Source organism: Schistocerca gregaria, chromosome 11, assembly GCF_023897955.1.
Source record: "Schistocerca gregaria isolate iqSchGreg1 chromosome 11, iqSchGreg1.2, whole genome shotgun sequence".
NCBI classification, from domain to species: domain Eukaryota; kingdom Metazoa; phylum Arthropoda; class Insecta; order Orthoptera; family Acrididae; genus Schistocerca; species Schistocerca gregaria.
Genome location: NC_064930.1, coordinates 134,610,414 through 134,632,507, shown reverse-complemented (window position 1 = coordinate 134,632,507; position 22,094 = coordinate 134,610,414). Strand labels below are relative to the sequence as shown.

General features: G+C 39.5%; 1 protein-coding gene across 3 annotated transcripts in view; it reads left to right on the top strand.

The window, feature by feature from the left end:
* The window catches only part of LOC126295471 (treacle protein-like), a 270,716-nt gene that overhangs the window by 97,893 nt on the left and 150,729 nt on the right, over window positions 1–22,094 (top strand). Inside the window, exon 1 of one of the 3 annotated variants that reach the window (XM_049988008.1) lies at window positions 16,212–16,358. The exons of the other annotated variants lie outside the window; for them this stretch is intronic. The gene's annotated coding sequence lies outside the window, so the exon portion shown is untranslated. Of the gene's footprint in view, window positions 1–16,211; window positions 16,359–22,094 lie in introns of those variants that run through there. 3 annotated transcript variants of the gene reach the window in all.

Below are 22,094 nucleotides of genomic sequence, written 5' to 3'. Positions count from 1 at the left end.
ATATGTTTTGCCAGTTATAGAGCTACACCAGCTCCGCGGCTGGGGAAACATATTCAAAGGGAGAGCCACTTGTGAAATGACACATCATAATACTAGCTGCTATATCAACACTGGGTACAGACGCTAGAACTAACGCTACAATACATCCAAATTTCTCGGCACCCCTACGGCCTTAATTTACGTTAATTTCTTCTGTGTGAGCATTTATTCACTATAACGATTCCTTTCTTCATTCCCTTTTAATTTTCTACACCTTTCATGTCTATCACTCCTTCGCCCCCTCCCTTCCCTGCCTCTGCCACATGCTATGCACATAGCTTTCTGCTCTTATTAGCTCACACGTGATGTTTTGGCAGTAATCCTGCCTAGAGTATTACCCTACTTTCCACCTGTAATCTCTAGGGTTTTCAAATCTCATGTTGTACGGTCCCCAGTAATCAGTCTTTCTTTCTCATCCCGTCCAGTATGTCTCCTCTACCCCAAGGTTTTCAGTGACTTTTCCGAAATCTCCCTATTTCAAACCCTCAACAGTCTTTTTCCTTCATCCCTCTTCCTTCCCATTGAATCCTCCTGCCAGGAGGCGGAACCACTTGCTCCAAAAGCTTGCAAATTTAAATAACTTTGTGTGTGTGTCGTCCTGCCACCACTATAGGAGTTGATTTTTTATCTATCCAGTTACATTATATTTTCAAAAATTGATTTTTTCATTAATGTAAATACTGACTGCTATTTATAGTACATTAGTACTAGTCATGCAGATTTCTATGGTTTTTAAAAGGCTTACAGTTATCTACCTTACACAATATTCTTTCTGCTTGCTTCTACTGAAAAACACACTATTTAAGTTTGGTGCACTGCTGCAGAAGATAATTCCATAAGGCAACAGGGAGTGAAAATATGCAAAATAAACCAGCACTCTTGTCTTTATGTCTAATGGTAGATGCTTCTAAGGGCTTAATATTGAACTGAGCTTCTTGATAAGATGATCCATGCGTTGAGTCCATTTCAACTTGTTATCCAACTGGATTCTCAATAAGTTTCACACAGTATGTTTCATGTAATTTGTGGCCATTAACATCTATTTTTGGTGCCAATATGTCGCCACTGTTTTTCTGACATTACATAGTATGAGTCTTTGTTAGAATAAGGGTTAAATTGTTAGCTATGAGGCCTTTAGGTGTCTTCAGCTATCATCTGAGCTGTATCTGGTAAGGTTGAGTCTAAGCTCTTGATTAGTATGCTCGTGTAATCAGCAAGCATCACAGTTTTTGAACCACTCTGTCGTCACGGGAAGATTATTTGTGTAGTTAAGAAAGAGAGATGGTGCAGTACCGATCCTTGTGCCAACCCACATGCTGCTTCTTGCTGTTATTTTAGGGCTGATGATCAAACAGCCATCTTCTAATGATTTTTACAATTGGAGATTAGTAGTATGTGTGGCTATGTTTATGCTAAGCACATGCATAATCACCACATCTGAGGTGTGTCAGTGCGTGCCAATCTATTGCATTTGTATCATCTGTCAGATTGTGGGCCCGTAGAGTTAAAACATGATAGTCAAACAGATAAAATGAATTGTTGCTGAATAGGCATGAGGCACATAATTTTGCCTTTGTTAACAGTACACTCGGTCGAAAATGACCATCGTGATTCCCCGTTGTAGAATTCTGACGAAGATTGCTACCTAGCTGTAGTAAGCAAAATATTGAGGCGAGAAGTCATTCATCTGAAATATTGAAATATCAATGAAACTTTTTTTTGCGCTACCAGGAAGGAATCTGAGCACCCCATCTGTCTGCTTCTAGTTTCTCCCTTTTTCAAGTGGGATAATGTTTTCTAAATGTTTGCACAGTGTGTGTCCAGGAGGGGCAGTGGGTTCCAGCCTGAGCACTACAGAATGTCACTCAGTGTCCCAGTTGACTGGGTGTACACCATGCAAGCCTCAGCTGTCTGTGGTACGTCAGCAGTAAGTGACACTTGACGACTCTATATCTCCACCCATATTCTAGTAATATATTCCTGACAGTTGGTCATGACATTCTGCCTGTAACATCTGTTGTCATCTATTTATTCATCAGAGCCAGTGGAGCAAGCCTGCAATCTTCCTGGTGTAGATCTTCTGGAAGGACATGTACCTAACTTCTTATCATACTGTTGTCCATCTCATCACCAGTCATACTGCCATCATTGCACTTTGCCGGTAGTCTCTGCAGTCTCTTGGTATGATGCTCCTGTGTCTGTCGGCCAAACAATTCGCAAAGTTCAAAACGTAGCAATAAGCTGCTTCTTGTGCACATCTTTTTGGAATGTTATGTTCCGACATCCGGTACCAAATTTACTCACACTGACCTTCATCTATAGGAATGCATCTTCTTCTATGCTGAAAATAGTCGTTCATAAGGATGAAACTGTAATCAACGTATCCTACAGGTATGTAAATATTTGAGTATCAGATTGGTAGTGTTCAGTCAAGAAGTTCATGATGGAATGTTATCCATTACCTTTGGTGTGTAATGCCATACCAAATAACAGAGTAAAAGCATGCAAAGTAAACAACTTTTGTGTATTGGTGTCAGAGGTACTAGGGATTATTATTATGGAAAAAAAATATTAGCATAGCATTCAATTTTGCACAACATTCTATATGTGGTACTTCCATCTACATCTACATGATTACTCTGCAATTCACATTAAGTGCTTGGCAGAGGGTTCATCGAGCCACAATCACACTACCTCCCTACCATTCCACTCCCGAACAGCACGCGGGAAAAACGAACACCTAAACCTTTCTGTTCGAGCTCTGATTTCTCTTATTTTATTTTGATGATCATTCCTACCTATGTAAGTTGGGCTCAACAAAATATTTTCGCATTCGGAAGAGAAAGTTGGTGACTGAAATTTTGTAAATAGATCTCGCCGCCACGAAAAACATCTTTGCTTTAATTACTTCCATCCCAACTCGCGTATCATGTCTGCCACACTCTCTCCCCTATTACGTGATAATACAAAATGAGCTGTCCTTTTTTTTGCACCCTTTTGATGTCCTCTGTCAATCCCACCTGGTAAGGATCCCACACCGCGCAGCAATATTCTAACAGAGGCCGAACGAGTGTAGTGTAAGCTGTCTCTTTACTGGACTTGTTGCATCTTCTAAGTGTCCTGCCAATGAAATGCAACCTTTGGCTCGCTTTCCCCACAATATTATCTATGTGGTCTTTCCAACTGAAGTTGTTCGTAATTTTTACACCCAGGTACTTAGTTTAATTTACAGCCTTGAGAATTGTACTATTTATTGAGTAATCGAATTCCAACGGATTTCTTTTGTAACTCGTGTGGATCACCTCACACTTTTCGTTATTTAGCGTCAACTGCCACCTGCCACACCATACAGCAATCTTTTCTAAATCGCTTTGCAACTGATACTGGTCTTGGGATGACCTTACTAGCCAACCGTGGCTATGCGGTTCTAGGCACTGTAGCCCGGAACCACACGACTGCTACGGTCGCAGGTTCGAATCCTGCCTCGGGCATGGATGTGTGTGATGTCCTTAGGTTAGTTAGGTTTAAGTAGTTCTAAGTTCTAGGGGACTGATGACCTCAGATGTTGCTCAGAGCCATTTGAACCTATTTATTTTTATTTTTATTTATTTATTTATTTATTTTTTTTTTTTTTTACCTTACTAGACTGTAAATTACAGCATCATCTGTGAACAACCTAAGAGAACTGCTCAGATTGTCACCCAGATCATTTATATAGATCAGGAAGAGCAGAGGTCCCAGGACGCTTCCATGGGGAACACCTGATATCACTTCAGTTTTACTCGATGATTTGCCGTCTATTACTACAAACTGCGACCTTCCTGACAGGAAATCACAAATCCAGTCGCACAACTGAGACGATACCGCATAGGCCTGCAGCTTGATTAGAAGTCGCTTGTGAGGAACTGTGTGAAAAGCTTTCTGGAATTATAGAAATACGGAATCAACTTGAGATCCCCTGTTGATAGCGGCCATTACTTCGTGCGAATAAAGAGCTAGCTGCGTTGCACAAGAACGATGTTTTCTGAAACCGTGCTGATTATGTATCAATAGATCGTTCCCTTCGAGGTGATTCATAATGTTTGAATACAGTATATGCTCCAAAACCCTACTGCAAACCGACGTCAATGATAAAGGTCTGTAGTTAAATGGATTACTCCTACTACCCTTCTTAAACACTGGTGCGACCTGCGCAAGTTTCCAGTCTGTAGGTACAGCTCTATCGGTGAGCAAGCGGTTTTATATGATTGCTAAGTAGGGAGCTATTGTATCAGAGTAATCTGAAAGGAACCTAATCGGTATACTATCTGGACCTGAAGACTTGCCCGTATCAAGCGATTTGAGTTGCTTCGCAACCCCTAAGGTATCTACTTCTAAGAAACTCATGCTAGCAGCTGTTCGTGTTTCAAATGCTGGAATATGCCATTTGTCTTCCCTGGTGAAGGAATTTCGGAAAACTGGGTTCAATAGCTCCACTTTAGCGGCACAGCCATCAGTAACAGTACCATCGGCACTGCGCAACGAAGGTATTGACTGCGTCTTGCCGCTTGTGTACTTTACATATGACCAGAATTTCTTCGGATTTTCTACCAAATTTCGAGACAATGTTTCGTTGTGGAACCTATTAAAGGCATCTCGCATTGAAGTCCGTGTCAAATTTCGAGCGTCTGTAAATTGTAGCCAATCTTCGGGATTTCGCGTTCTTCTGAACTTCTGAGCTTTTAATCTGTCTTTGGTTTAATTTGTTTATTTTAATTATTTTTTTATTTTGTTTCCATCTTCTGACTGGTTTGATGCAGCCCACCACAATGTCCTATCATGTGCCATTTTCTTCATCATAAGAGTAGCTCTTACACCCAGTGTCATTTGAGTATATTCCACTCTTCATTTTCCCTTACACTTTTTACTGCCTGTAGTTTCTTCCAGTACCGTGGAAGATACTCTTCTCAGCATATGTTCCTCATTTTGTCGCACATATAACTTTCATTGCTGATTCTACGGTGAACCACCTCATCTGTGTTACTAAATGACTAACTTATTTCACGGCTCATTGTTCATGGTCCACACTCCAAGATGTGAGTAGGCCTTCCAACAGATTCCACGGTCAACAAAAATTATTTCTTATTGTTATCGACCAAATTTGAAAATTTTAAATGCTGCCATAATCTAATCATTAGGAGGGTTAACGTCATGTTAAAGGTGTAACACAATAAGACAAGTGTTAAAGATAGAGGCAGTGTGACTCATGATGCACAAATAACACAAGCTATATTCATCCAGTATTTCAGAATGAGAGCACTTAGCAACTTCCAACAAAGTTTATTACACATAATTTCAAAGCTTTATGAAGCCTTTTCCTTGCCGATCCCATCCACTTCACCATCATCCCCCCCCCCCCCCCCCCACACACACACACACACACTCAGTGGTGAAAGGAACTAAGTTCATTGTTTCCAATCTTTTCACTGTTTGTGTAGTAAAACTACTGCATCAGACATGACATTATAATATATGAGGGTCATTCAATAATTAAAGAAGCAAATTGGTCTCGAAGAAAAAACTGTTAGTAGGGCAAGTTTGATACTTGTATGGCTTTAAGTTGACATCACTGAAATGCACCCTGATCAACTGATGTATCAACGTTGTTTTGTTTATAACCTCAAAAATACTTTTGAAGATGGCGAGTCCGCTTAAGACGTCCACATTAGTTGAACAATGTTCTGTTGTTTGTTTTTTACTTTCTGAAGGCGAGAAACTTGTGAATATATACTGTAGAATGTCTAAAGTTTATGGCGAAGGTTGTATGAATTGTACAAATAATTACAAGTGGGTTGAGCAGTTCAATGATCGTGACTCGGTGAGTGAAGAACACCGTTCTGGCCGAACAGTTGCAGTTTCAACTCCCTCACCTGAAAGTCAAATTGATGAGATTACTCATGCTGGCCACTGTGTGACTGTGGAAATGATTGTTGATGAGGTTCAAGTTAGCACTGGTACAGTTCATAACATTATCTGTAACAAGCTGAAGTACTGTAAAGCATGTGCAAGATGGATCCCAAAGGAGTTGACACATTTGCTCAAGAAAACAAGGATGAGTGTGTGCACAGAGCTAAAGGAACATTGTGAAAGAGAATGTGAACACTTCAACAAAATTTTAACTTGTGATGAAACTTAGTTCACTATTACGAGCCAGAAAATCAAAAAGACAAAGCATTGAGTGGAAGCATCCCAACTCACCTGTCAAGAAAAGTCATGTTGAGTGTTTTGGGATGCTGAAAGTCCAGTTTGTTGTGATTATCTCAAAGAGCAATGTACAATGAACAGCCATTACTACTTGGATTTGCTTTTAAACAAGGTGAAGCCAGCTTTGAGAGATACATGTCATTTATGTCAGAAGAGAGGTGTGATTCTCCAGCAGACAACACACATCCTCATATTGCTCAACTAACCCATGAAGCCATCAACAAAATGGGTTGGGCAGTACTGCCCTGTTTGGTGCACCGAAGGAGGCATTACGTGGGAAGAGGTTCTAGGAGGAGGATGATGATGATGTGGAAATTTTTGTGGGAAATTGGTTCAAACATTAAGGTAAAGAGTTTTTTGCAGTTGGAATAAAAAAGGCTTGTAACCCATTGGAACAAGTGCATAAATGTTCAAGGGGATTATGTTGAAAAGTAGAAAAAGTATTGTTTTGTAAAAATAAATGTTTTTTTTTTTCTCCAGACCAATTTGTCTCTTTAATTATTGAATGACCCTCATATTACTTCTTACTGCTAACTCTGTTTGCAACACATTTTGCTGGCAGCATCCACAGTCCTGCAAAATTGTAGTATGACACATAGTTTAGAAAAAAAAATTGACATGTATGAAAAACTAGTTGCTCTAAACAGAGCACAAATTACTCAAACTATACTTACCCAGTGTTTATGAGAGCCACTTCCAACAATCTTGAAACATATTTTCAAACCTTTTCTTAACTGTTTCTCACATACATTAATAACATTAAGTATTTGAAATGTTAACTCATCTGTAATTAGAAGTTTGAAACTGTTTGTTTTAAATGCGAGAGTTCAATGCTCTCCAATCAGTGGTTTATTGGTCTTGTATTATCGGTCCACCAATTTTTAACATTCTTCTAGAACACCACTTCTTAAACTTTTTCTTTTTTCTGGTTTGCCTCCACAGTCCACAAGTCACTTCCACACAATGTTGTGTTGCAATGTATATTCACAGAAATTTCTTCTTCAAATTAAGGTCAGTATTTTATTATATTAGACTACTTTTTAATGAAGAATACCCTCTCTACCTGTGTTCATCCGTTTCTTGTATTATCATTACATCAGGACTTCTTCACTTGCTTTGCTTCGTGGTCCCCCAATTTTGATGTTAAGTTTATTGCTTAAATTCTTTCCGCTGCTCCTCCATTAGTCCTAATTTCTTCCATTTTCTCTCAATCTGTATTCTGTCCTCACTAGACAGCACATTCCAGTATATTCCATGGTGAAATTCTATCACTTGGCTGTGACTGTCCTTCATGTTATGATAGAGCCACAGTTTCCTCCTTCATGATGCTCTAAAGTAATTAATTGTGTTAACTGTTGCAGTGGCAGACTTTAGAAAAAATAAAATAAAAGTAATTAGACTTAACAAGCAGGTTGTCTCAATGAAACAAAGAGTAAGCTGTTGAAATGAGATTGTATGCAGAACCAGAAGAAGTAACGAAAACTGTTGAAATGAGATTGTATGCAAAGCCAGAACAAGTAACGAAAACTGTGGGACAGACTATGAACAGTGTTTCAGAGTAGATGTAAAAATTATTCCTCCTCCTCAAAATGTTGCAATCCTCTCCCCAGTTTGCTGCCATACTCACTGAAAGTGTTCATCTGTGGTAATGCAGAATAGGGGTCCTTCCTGAATACAGAAGAATGCTACAAATTTTTGGGTGTACATATTGAAGAAAACCTGAATTACAAGCATATTACTGAGCTGCTCAAATAGTGAAGTTCCACTACTGTTGCTCATTGTGTAATCGTTGATCTTGGAAAAAAAATATTGGCCTCTTCAAATATTTTCACTCAGTGTCTTAGGGAATAATTTACTGTGATAACTCCAGGCCCCGATAGAATCGTCGCATTCTATACTGAATTTGCAGCTGAGTTAGCCACTCATCTAAGCATAACCTATCGTAGATCACTCAAATAAAAAACTGTGCCCAATTCTTAGAAAAAGACACAGGTCACACCCACCTACAAGAAAGGTAATAGAAATGATCCACAAAACTACCAACCAATATCCTTGACATCAAATTGTTGTAGAATCTTAGAACATATTCTGAGCTCAAACAGAATGAGGTATCTTAAACAGAATGACCACCTCAATGCCAACTGGCATGGCTTTCGAAAACATCGATCATGGGAAACCCAACTCTCACTTTCCTCACATCACGTATTTAAAGTTTTGGAGCAAGGCAACCATGGAGATGCAATTTTTCTGGATTTCCCAAAAGGATTTGTCTTAGTACCACACCTGCCCTTACTGTCAAAAGTACGATCACATGGGGTATCAAGTGAAATCTGTGACCAGGTTGAGGACATTTTGGTAGGAAGGACACCGCATATTACCTTGGAAGGAGAGTCATCAGATGTAGCAGGAAGTTAGGTTGTGCCCGAAGGAAGTGCGTCATGTTGTATATTCAAAAAAAATGAAGCAATCTATGACTTCAATATCAATGAGTCTCATTTGGAATCGAATGGGAATCGACCAACTCATACAAATACCTGGGTGTAACACTTTGTAGGTATATGAAATGGAATGATCACAAAGGCTCAGTCGTGGGTAAATCAGGTGGTATACTTTGGTTTACTGGTAGAGTACAGGGGCAGTGCAGTCAGTCTGCAAAGGAGATTGCTTACAAATTACTCGTGCGACCAGTTCTAGAGTATTGCTCAAGTGTATGGGACCCATACAAGATAGGACTAACGAAGGATACTGAATGAATACAGAAAAGGGCAGTATGAATGGTCACAGGTTTGTGTAATCCGTGGAGATTGTCACAGAGATATGAAGGAACTGAACTGGCAGACTCTTGAAGACAGATATAAACTATCCCGAGAAAGTCTGTTAAGAAAGTTTCAAGAACCGGCTTTAAATTATTACTCGGGGGTATACTGCAACCCCCTACATGTTGTTCACATAGGGATTGTGCGGATAAGATTAGAACAACTACTGCACCCACAGAGGCATTCAAACAATCATTCTCTCTGCGCTGTGTACATGAGCGGAACAGGAAGAAACCCTAATAACTGATACAATGGGACATACCTTCTGCCATGCGCATCACTATTTTGGACAGTATAGATGAAGACAAAAAAAATTGGGCAGTAAGAATATTATGTGGTATTCAGCCATGAATGAATGTTGTGTAGGTACCTCTTTTAAGGAGCTAGGCATTTTAACTTTGCTGTCACAATACATATATTTGCTAACGAAATTCGTGATAAATAATCCATTATAGGTTGAGAAGAACAGTGATGTCCATACCTAAAACACTAGAGGGGAAAAATGAACTTCATTGTCCATTAGCTGTCAGTGGCTAAGGAAGGAGCTCAATATGTAAAAAGAAAAATTTTGATCATTTGCCCAGTAACATAAAATGTCAGACAGGTAGCAAAGCAAGTTTTAAATCTGAATTAAAATCATTTCTCCTGGACAACTCACTCCACTCCAGTGATGAATTTCTAATTAAAATCTGGTTGCCAGTAAAAGATCTTGGTAAAAGAATCCTCCAAATGATCCATGGAAAATGTAATTAACTAACACAATGTGACTCCATTCATCAACAGTCTATGTTCCCCAGTCATGACACCACTCCAAATGCGGCCGTTTGTGTTGGAGGGTTAACAGCATCCTATGTATGGGTCAGTAATTCTGTAGTCTGACTGCTGCTACCCTCTGATCAATGGTGCAGGGTAACACAGAATGTTGTAGGGAGTCCATTACTCGTCCTCAAATGCTAGGTATAGGCGTGAAGGAGTTACGCTGTGCTCGGTGCACGATACGGCGATCCTCTTTTGTGACGGTCAGATGTGACTGACCAGATCTTGATCATGCAAGCCTTCTCTCGTGTTTCTGTGCAGTCCAACATCGTGCCACTGTCACATTGAATGCCCCACAAATGAGATGTTGCACAATTCAACCAGCTGGGCAAATGGTGACACACAGTGAGGCCCGTTTTACCCTCTGACAGGTGCTGATAATGCTGTCTCGTGTGAGCACGTAGCATCTCTCTGTCTTCCACAGTGATCACTCACTGATGCTCTTCATGCACCTTATGTACCCTAAACACTAAACTTGAACCAACACTGATGCAAAATGGTGCTCGTTCCACCTTTCACAGAGAATTGCAATTCTACTCAGGTACACATGCCCTATCGTAATGAGAAGATAAAGTATATGAGGATACCGAATGTGTAATTCTGTACGTAAATAGAGGTGAAAATCTTAGTCATGGGGATTGGAATGCAGTTCTAGGGGAAAAGGGGTAGAAGAAAGGGTTGTGGGAGAATATAGTCTTGGTAGTAAGAATTCAAGAGGAGAAAGACTAATTGAGTTCTGCAATAAATTTCAGATGATAATAGTGAGTACTCTCTTCAAGAATCATGAGTGGAGGAGGTATACTTGAAAAAGGCTGAGAGACATGGGAAGATTTCAATTAATCACTGTCAAGCAGAGATCCAATCAAATATTGGAATGTAAGGTATACTGAGGAGCAAATATAGAATCAGATCACAATTTAGTAATGATGAATAGTATGCTGAAGTTTATGAGACAGTCAGTAACAAGCAATTTGCAAAGAAGTGGGATACAGAATTACTGAGGAAGGTCTCTGAGGCTATAGATACTGTGATAATGGATAGCTCAGTAGGCAGTTCAGTTGAAGAGAAATGGACATATCTAAAAAAGACAGTCTCAAAAATTGGAATGAAAAATATAGGTTCAAAGAAAGTAACTTTGAGGAAACCTTGGGTACCAGAAGAAATATTTCAGTTGATTGACAAAAGAAAGAAATACAAAAGTGTTCAGGGCAAATTCATGAATATTGAGATACAAGTCACTTATGGATGAAATAAATAGAAATTTCTGGGAAACTAAGGCAGAATAGCTGCATGAAAACTTACAGAAATTGAAAAAGTTTTTATTGTTGGAAGGACTTAGTGTATAGGAAAGTCAAAACAGCCTTCAGTGAAATTAAAAGCAACAATGTCAACATTGAGAATGCAATGGGAATTCCACAATTAAATGGAGAAGAGAGGATGGATAGGTGAAAAGGCCTCTATGAGGGGGAGAACTTGTCTGATGACATGATAGAAGAGGAAACAGGAATTGATAGGGAGGAGATAGGGCATCCAGTATTAGTCAGAATCTAAAAGAGCTTTGGAGTACTTAAGATCAAATAAGGCAGAAGGGATAGGTAACATTCCATCAAAATTTCTAAAATCATTGGTGGATGTGTGGCAACAAAATGACTATTGACATTGGTGTGGAGAGTGTAAGAGTCTGGTGATATACCATACGACTGTCAGAAAAACATCATCCACACAGTCCTGAAGGTAACAAGCGCCAAAAAGTGTGAGAATTATCACATGATCAGCTTAACAGCTCATGTATCCAAGTTTCTGGCAAGAATAATATACAGAAGAATGGAAAATAAAATTGAAGATCTGTTAAATTACAGTCACTTTGGCTTTAGGAAAGTTAAAGACACCAGAGAGAAAGTTCTGATGTTGCAGTTGATAATGGATGCAGAACTGAAGAAAAATGACCCATTCATTTGATTTGTTGACCTGCAAAAAGTGCTCGACAACGTAAAATGGTGCAAGATGTTTGTAATCCTGAGAAATGTGGGGGTAAGCTATAGAGAAAGACGGGTACTATATTATGTGTACGCGAACCAAGAGGAAGCAATAAAAGTGAGGAGACAAAGAATGATGAGCATAAATTAGAAAGGGTGTATGAGAGGGACGTAGTCTTCAGCCCCTACTGTCCAATCTGTACATTGAAGAAGCAGTGACAGAAATAAAAAAGATTCAACTGCTAGATTAAAATTCAGTGTGAAATGTTATCATTGATAAGATTTGCTGATGACATTGTTATCCTGAGTGAAAGTGTAGAATAATTACTGGATCTGTTGAATGGAATAAACAGTTTAATAGGTAGGTACTGAATATGGACATAGTAAAATGAAGAAAGACAAAAGTAATGAAAAGTAGCAGAAATGCGAACAGCGAGAAACTTAACATCACAATTGCGGATCTTGAAGTGGATGAAATCAAGGAATTCTGCTATCTAGACAGCAAAATAGCTCGTGACAGTAAGAGCTAGGAGGACATAAAAAGCAGACTAGCATTGGTAAAAAGGGCATTCCTGCCGAAGGGAATTGTACCAGTATCAAACGTAGGCTTTAATTTGAGGTAGAAACTTTTGTGACTGTACATTTGGAGCACAGTAGTGTATGCTAGAAAAACATGGACTGCGGGAAAATTGGAACGGAAGAGAATCGAATCATTTGGGTTGTAGTCCTACAGAAGACTGTTGAAAATCAGGTGAAATCAAACTACGGAAACTCCAGGTAGGGATATCAACAATGTGGGAAAAGATAGATTGCTGCTTACCATTAGGAAGACATGTTAAGGTGTGGTCAGCCACAATTAAAATTAGGTGGACTGATAGATAAGGAATGAGGAGGTTCTCTGCAAAATCAGCAAGGAAAGAAATAAATGGAAAACACTGAAAAGTAGAATGGATGGGATGGTAGGACATCTGTTAAGACATCAGGGAGGGTAAAAACTGTAGAAAAAGACAGAGATTGAAAACACCCAGCAAGTAATTAAGGATGTAGGTTGCAAATGCTACTGAGATGAAAAGGTCGACTCTGAAGGGGCATTTGTGGTAGGCTGTGGCAAACCAATGAGGGAACAATGACAAAAAAAGGTTTACATATCCATGAATGGCGTATTTGTATGAAGTTATGTTGACATCCAACAATGTCTTTTCGACACCTCTTTTTTTTTTTTTCTCAGCCAGTGTGCGTATCTGTTCTTCACCCACATTCCGTTAACTCCTGCCACCCATCTGCTGCCCCCCCCCCCCCCTTTTCTTCATTTGCCAGTTAATCATACTCACCAGTTATTTTGCCCATATAACGTAATAAACTGTATCATTTGTCATGTATGTACTGTTTCATCTTACATGGTTTGAGAATGGCCTAGAAAGCCAAAAAACTGGCAATGAACGCTGAAATTCATAATACTGATGTTCCACAATAATATATATTTTAGTTTTTTTACTCACCTGTAGATGAATAGTGGATAGTGCAGTTTTATGGAAATTAGTTTCATCAGGGTCACCACATTTATTTTATTGTTATTATTTCCAGTTTGTTCCGCTGAAAATTTCCTGCAGCCAACATTAAATGTGCCCAACTGTATATAATTTGTTTTACATTTTACTGCTACAGGTTACACTCTGAATATGATCTGTGACTTGGGTTCAAAGAGAGATGCAAGTTATGAAAAATAAAAGGAAAAATAATTGTAGAGTGATATTTGGCAGAGTGAATTTTAATTAGATTTAATTGAATGTGTGCAAATTGTTCACCCAATCTACCTCTGCATCTACATAGATACTCCACAAGCCACCGTAGGGTGCATGGCATTGAGCACCCTGTGCCACTACTAGTCCTTTCCTTTGCTGTTCCGCTCGCAGGTAGAGTGAGGGAAAAACACCTGTCTATACACCTCCATATGGGCCCAAGTTTCTTGAATGTTGTCTTAATGGTCCTTACATGCAGTGTATGTTTGCGGCAGTAGAATCATTTGGTAGTCAGCTTCAAATGCCGGTTCTCTAAATTTTCTCAATAATGTTTCTCGAAAAGAATGTTGCCTTCTGCCCCCCATTTGAGTTCCCAAAGGATCTCCAATGTTCAAACGTACCGGTAACAAATTTACCAGCCTGCCTCTGAATTGGTTAAATGTCTTCCTTCAATCCGACCAGGTACGAATCCCAAACACTCTAGCAGTGCTCAGGAATAGGTCACACCAGCATTCTATATGCGGTCTCCTTTACATGTGAACAACTCTTTTCTCCCACTAAACCCTAAGTTGACCATTCACCTCCCCTACCACAGTTACCACATATTTGTTCCAGTTCATATCGCTTTGCAATGTTGCAACTAGATATTTAAATGACTTGTTTATGTCAAGCAGGACACTAGTAACACTGTATCCGAGCATTACAGTTGTGTACCATCTACTCATCCACATTAATCTGAATTTTTCTACCTTTAGAGCTAGCCGTTATTCGTCACACCAACTAGAAATTTTGTCGAAGTCGTCTTGTATCTTCCTACAGTCTTTCAACTTTGGCACATTACCGTACGCCACAGCTTCATCAGAAACGACTGCAGACTGCTGCACAACCTGGCCGCCAGTTCATTGTGTACGTAGACAACAGCAACAGCCCTGTCACACTTCCCGGGGCACTTATGATTCTCCGATGAACACTCACTGAAGAGGACAGTGTACTGGGTTCTATTACTCAAGAAGTCTTTGAGCACACTCATTGAGGTGATATTGAGACTTCCTGCCTGTTCTGTGTAAAAGTTTGATGGGATTTCTGCGTTCTCAATATATGCATTGATAATTGTAGCTGTGAGGGTCTTCGTTGCATTTATATTGACTTTTCAAGCTGTACTTTTGAATATGATCTTGGTGTTAGTGAAACAAACTTGAAAAATTTTAATAAGTTTCATCGAGTAGGGCAGATAGTAAAGCAGTTCGTCAAATTATTTGGCAGTGTGAAGTTTCGTGTGGTGAGTTTGTCAAACATATATCGTGCTATAAGAAATTTTGATTGACGTCAGATTCGACAAGATGGAAGATATTGCATGTGTTGTTTTGCCACGCTTCCATGACGAGAAAGAGATTTTATTATAACTTATCTCCCTGTATGGTTATCTTCCACAGTTATAGAAACTACAATTAAAGAATAGAAGAGCACTGTCAATTATCGATATGTTAGGTTGAATTTCTTTTATTTCGATAATCATCACCAAATTTTTTTAGTCTGTACACTACCGGTTTGTCAGCAATGACCATCTATGTATCTGCAGCAAAACATGGGAAATGAAGTACAACTGAATAGATTACGTCATAGAACAATAAAATATGCCATATCGGCCAGTTACTTTCAATATATGGCGTAAGGGGCATTTACAGGTAAGTAGCAAAAACCTTTGGGCTGTACCTAGCAGAAACTGATCATTCTGTAGGGAGTATTGGTAAAAAAAAAAAAAAAAATGTTCTACAAGACCTTAAAAAGGCCTTGCTCTCGATGTATTGCAAGAGCTTGAAATTTTTAGAGCCGAAAGGCAGGAGATGGCCGAAGTGATTTTTGGGCTACGCGATTTCGTATTCATGCCCACTTTGCTTAATTTGACAATGTTGATTGAACGCCTGTGTTGTGTGCATCTTGCCCTGCCCTTACACAGTAGAGTGCGTCACTTTTTGCTCCATTTTCTTATATTTTTCGTTTCGCACTCGTGTTTGATTCCCCCTTCTTTATGTGGTAAATATCATTAACAAGATAATCTTCGTGACTGCTAAAATGTTTTATTCTGCTATTTTTCGAACAGCATGTTGACAGGGTGCTTGAAGCCCTCCGGCGGGAAAGTTTTTCCGACTTCTCGCCTTTGCTGCATTCTGGAGGCTACGCCAACAGAGGACGCTAATCATTTTCTGTAGTCTTTTGTTTTCATCTTTTTCCGTTTCTTTCCCTAGTTATTCTGTCAACTTTGTTATTTTATTAGCTCCAGGAGCTTAGTCTCGTGTACGTTATTATTTTTACCCAAAATTACCTCAAGAGCCTCTCAGAATAATTCAGTCACTTGACTTTTAACAATTCTAAATTTAACTTTATTCGTGTTTTTTTTTTAATTATATATTACACTTTATCACTGTAGTAACTTATTCGTTGGCAAGTTCACTATGAACTTTACGCACCGTACTCTTCATTTATGCGTACTATACAATTTTATAATTGACGAATAAGTGTAGATGTACAGTAGCGACATCTAACGAGCGTGCGGCACAAACGCGTTATGGATACTGTACTGCAGTTTATGAACAGTAGCGGCAGATAGTACAGCTCAACTAGCAGTGTGACCTACCTTGCACCATATTTGAAAGATGTGCGACGATGATAAGCTGATTTTGTAACGATGCCATTATGGCTTTATTCTATTAGAACATGTTATTAAACAGGTATGCCTCGTCATATTTTAAGCGGATGTTTTCACATTCTTGAAAGTAATCAGTTTTCGCTATGACACTTTTTTTGTTGTGATACTTAATCTGGCCGCTAGTTGTATTTCATATTCCGTATTTTGCTGCAGACGTGAAGATAGTGATTGCTGACCGAAACGGGTCAGATTTGTTGTTATTGGCGGAAATAAAAGAAATTCTACACATCATGGATCACTGTTGTAACCCGCGACCATGTTGCCACTTATCAAGATTTAGGTGTTGCCTCTTTCCCAGCAAACATATTGAGCAGAAAGACGTAAGAAGAAATACACAATTCTCAAATCAGTGCAAGAAATGTTTTGCATTGGTAGCTATCTCCACCAGTTTGAGAATACTTGGCGACGCAGACACACTGTGACAACTATTTCAAAGTAAGGTTAAATTTGAAAGACGTGGTTAATATGTGGGAGCGCGTTTGTTTAACAAACCTGTGAGTAGAAAACAGCTAATTCGACGAAGTTTGACTTTTACCAGGGCATTAACTGTCCGTGTGACATGATTCTCGTCTTTTTCATCTGCCAGTCGACAGTAGGGTTGCCAACTTGTAAAGCACAGCATTACGAGACAGCAATGATAAAACCAAATTTTTACGTGGAGCAGCTGTTATTTTACTAAGGGAAAGACATGCACAGTGTAATACCGGTAACCACAAAACTTAACGTTAATAATTTTAATGAAAAATGCTGCTAATTACTTCGAATTAAATACTACAAAGTTTATTTGAACACACATTGTTAAAAATTAAGATTTATCATGATACTAATGCCTGACAATCGTATTTTAGGTCACAGCTACTTTTCTCATATTTCCAGATACGCATGTATCAGTTTTAACCCACTCAGGAGGTGTATTACATGTTATTACTTCGACGCTTAACTTGTTCGCACAACAGACGACTGACGTATGTCGTTTACTCCTAGTTCCCGTTGGTTCTGGCCAGCAGTTTTGTCTCGTTTGAACAAAGGCTGATTCATTGTTGGCATTAGTTTTCAAATATAAAAGTATTCTTTAGTTATACACAGACTATTATTTTAAGTTACTTGTTGCCCATGAGACACTGGAGTAGGTTTACGGTCAGTTATAGAAAAGACAATTTTTTATTCTTTGTGAGAGCACTCTGTCGGTTGTACAAAGGACATTTTTTTTATTCTTCGGAGGGCACTATATCTACACATGTATTCAGGATAAATTTTTAACAATCCATTTTTTTATTTATGCATTCAGTTCTCAACTTCTCAATAAATCGAGACCGAGCCATAGTCTGTCAAAAAATTGGCTTAGGGAAGAATATGTAGTTTCCGCACGGTAGGTCGGGGAGGAAGGGAGTCAACCCTCACCACTCTTACACAGGGCTGGCAGCGTACCTGTTTGTTCTGTGCTGCTGCGAAAGCAGAACCACCAATCCCTTCTTGTATTGTGTGGGGTGTACTGAAACCCCGGCGTGGACCAGAATTACTCTCTTCATTCATTGCAAAATAAAACGAGCAACGTACAGCACAAAGCAATGTGAAGTACAGAAATCGTTCGCTAGCAACTACAGCGCAATAGTTTTTTTGAAGTTTGCAAGGTGCTTGGCAGTGTCGTAAATGTGGTAGTACAGGCCGACCTGCACCGGTACCATCTTAAGCAACCACACAAAACTACCTCCTCCTCCTCCCCCCCCCCCCCCCCAAACCAACTGCCGCGATAATGTGTCGCATAAATAGTAGTTGTCCCGGACTTCCAGAACCAGAAATCGTTAACAGGCCATAGTGAAGGAAATCGCCTTTTGTATATGTGCATCTGCAGACTCTAGCTTAGAACGTTATTTATTGTGAGGACAATTGAACTGAGCATTCATGTTAGGCATCCTGAAGTTGTTAGTGTGAAAGTGTGAATTTGAGCCTAGTGGCATACTGTAATATGGAATCGTATTTAAGCATGGATGTGACAGCCTGTGCAAACTTAAAGCACTCTTGCCCTTTCAGATCCTTACCTACCGCATTAATGTACACTGTTGAACGGACGTTTTGCCATGAACATGAAGTGATAGGAAGTATTTGTGTTCCCACTGTCGTATAATTATTACGGCACACTGTAATTTATTTATTTAGCTCTTGTTCCGGTGATCCATGTTGTGACACTATCACAGGATAGTAAAATACCAATAGTGCATAGGGTGACAAAGGGAGATAATGCAGAGGATAATAAAGTAAAGGGGCTAATCTTTAAAAATAAGACTAGTTTTCCGTCTGTTCTTTCAGTCCTTTTACTTCTGCAATTTTTGTGTTTTTTCTATTTTTGTCCATGCCTGCTGTTTTTGGTTAACTGACAGTTTTGCTGTATTTAAAGATATTTACTAAGAATTCTACAGAAACTTGAAATGCGAAATATGTAAGTTGCTTTGTCAATATGGTGCAGATGTAAACACTAGTGTTCGGTACCAGTCAGTTGACACAACTTTTATTTGGGTTTCGCATCAGTTTGCTTCGCCAAGTCTCAATCATATTTTCACCTTCCAACCTAAAATAGACCTTGTGCTGCGTAATGCAGCTGTCTGTCACTACAGACAAGATATCGAGGGGAGGGGGGGGGGGGGGGTTCAGTACCACACACTTTCACTTTAAACCATGTGTCATTTATTAATATAGGTACTGTGTTGGAAAATCCATTCAGTTGTTTCATTGGTGGTATTTAATACATGATTGATTTTGAAATTATACAATTTAATCTTCAGGTGCGTTTATTGTAGTCTAGCATGAAGGAGGTATTGAGTAAAGTGATCCAAAATGTTGCTGTATGTTTGGTATGCAAGAACTGGGATGTTTTATGCATATTGTTGCATGACTGGTTTCTGATGTGGCTATATTTTGGGATCACTTTCTGTACTTCAGTGTTTTGACAGAGTTGGTCTCCCTGGTGAATTAGATTTATAAGGAACTGAATATTAATGATATACAAGCCATGTACCTAATTATGCCAAATAAGAATCTCTCTGAAACAATAAACAACAAAATTGTGCCATAGGCTAGTCAGATTACCACAAGACATTTAATGAATCTTTGTCATATCTGTAGGTTCAACACAGACATCATCCTCAAGCTATCACTCATATACCATCTGTATGTAAAGTGCATATTCACCTTTGAAGTACCCTGAAAAATGCAGTTTGGTTTCAGTCTTTCTGCACACGATTGAAAGACATCCCATCTCCAGGGTCATGATTATGTGTTTTGGATTTGTAACCATTAACCACTACTCCTGAATACTACTCACATTTACAAGGGTACCTCAAAAAGTATCACATTACTATGGCAGGCCAAGTTGCACTACACTTCAAAGTGACACAGGTACATTACACTATTTGTTAACATAGTGCCTCTGTAAACAATGGTTGGAAGGTGCTACCAATCATTCAGTTCCTCACTGATAGAAATCAGCTCCTTAGTCCCCAAGCCACTGGAGAACTACTACATGAACTTTCACATTTTTGGAAAATCTCTTACACTCCCTCTCCCACGCCATCTGAAGATGTTCTTTCAGCTTGCCGAAATAATGGGAACTGCACGGTACAAGATCTGGATTTCCCGTCATCCACATCTTGGTGGCCTTGGTCAAATTGTTGGCACCATTTCACTGTGGCTCGATGTGACAGTGCATTTGGTCCATATACTGCCAGAATTTCAAGAGTGGATCGGTGCACACTTGACACGTTTTGCTCATAAGGGTGATATGTCCCACGTACTTCAACTTTGGAGTGTTTCTAGCTGCTGTGCTGTTTCGCTCGCACATTGTGATCCACCTGTTATTTGAACTGCAGTGAAACTCTGCAGGAACCAAGACACACATACTTTCTTATGGCAATACGCCACATTTGTTGCACAATGGTTCTAGTGTGGGGCGGCATGTGTAAATTATTTTCTGAAGCCCCCACTGAAGACTTTTGCCGTATATTACACTCACCCTGTACTGAAGTTATGCACTGCCGTCTTATTCCTGTTCCGTTCATGGATGGCCTGAAGGAAAAATGTTCCTGGTACCAATCTGTATATGCCTAAATGTGTGTGTTTCTATTCTTGTCGCCATTAAGTGAGATATGCAGCAGAGGAAGATGTATGTATATCTTGAGTTGTATTTGAATATGTTGTTGTTGTTATTGTTGTCATTAGTCCAATGCCTCATTTAATGCAGTTCTTCATGCTGCTCTATCCTGTGCAATCCTCTTCATCTCTGCATAACTACTAATGCCTACATCCACTAGAAACTGCATACTGTATTCATTTATTGGTCTCCCCATCTCTCTCTCTAACATTTTGATGCCTCTGTGTTGGTCAGTGGGGAAGCACAGTGCCGACTGGTGGGGGAACCGTGACACCTCTGGCTGCGAACTGGGCAGATGCTGTTGAAGGGGGGTTAAAGATTGTATGGGATTGGTACGCAACAGAGATCAATCAGACTCCAGGAATGCCTGAACATGACAAGAAGTCATTTTGCCAAAATATTGCCGCCTTTGAACAACAGCACCTGGCTGAATACCCGAGAAATATTCAAAATTTCCTGCTAATGCTGGTCTGCATTTTATATCCTCTCTACTTCGGCCATCTTCATTTATTTCACTTGCCAAATAACAAAACTCATCGACTACATTTACTGTCTTCTTTGCTGATCGAATTCCCTCAGTATCACACGGTTTGATTCGATTTGTTGTTCATTGTAAAAGGGGCATTCAAAAAGAAATCAGCCTGAGGCATAATTGCAGAAACTAGTGCCTGTATGTTAGAAGTATTGACCCTGACTGTTGAGACACTAGTCCCACTGTGACACAAGGCGGTGAATGGCTGTCTCATAATATTCCCAGGGCTGCAATGTTAACCAGTTCCGCACGTATAGCTGGACGTCATCGTCCAAGGTGAATCGTTTGCCCCCTTAGAGCCTTTTTAAGGAGACGAAAAATGACAAAATCACAGGGAGAGAGGTCCGGATTGTATGGAGGGTGGCAGAGAACCTCCCATTTGAATATCTGCAGGAGTGCCATGACTGTAGGCCGTATGAGACTTTTCTACACTGTCGTGGAGCAGAACCTTCTGTAATTATGCTTCCGACTCGTTTCTTTTTGAATGCTCCTTATGTAATCTTTTTTCAAGACACTGTCTGTTCCATTGAACTAGTCTTCTGAGTCCAGCACATTTTCTGACAGAATTACCATGTCACCAACAAATTTTATGTTGAAACTTCCTGGCAGATAAAAACTATGTACCGGACCGAGACTCGAACTCGGGACCTTTGCCCGCAAAGTCTCGGTCCAGCACACAGTTTTAATCTGCCAGGAAGTTTCATATCAGCGCACACTCCGCTGCAGAGTGAAAATCTCATTCTGAAATCTTATATTTTTTGAAATTAAGTAATAAGTAAATTAGCCTGTGAGGATGGTCTTTATTGCATAATTGATATCAGGACTACCAGTATAATCTTCAGATGCACCTATTCCTATAGCAAGACTTTCCAAAAATTACATCATAGCAGTGCAGTGCAACATAACATTACCCATGTATTACATGTAACAAGTTGTCAAATTTCTACTGGCCATGAGATCAGATATAAATTCTTGTACTTAATTCATTAAAAACAAAGATTCCAAGACTTACCAAGCGGGAAAGCGCCGGCAGACAGGCACATGAACAACACACACACACACACACACACACACACACACAC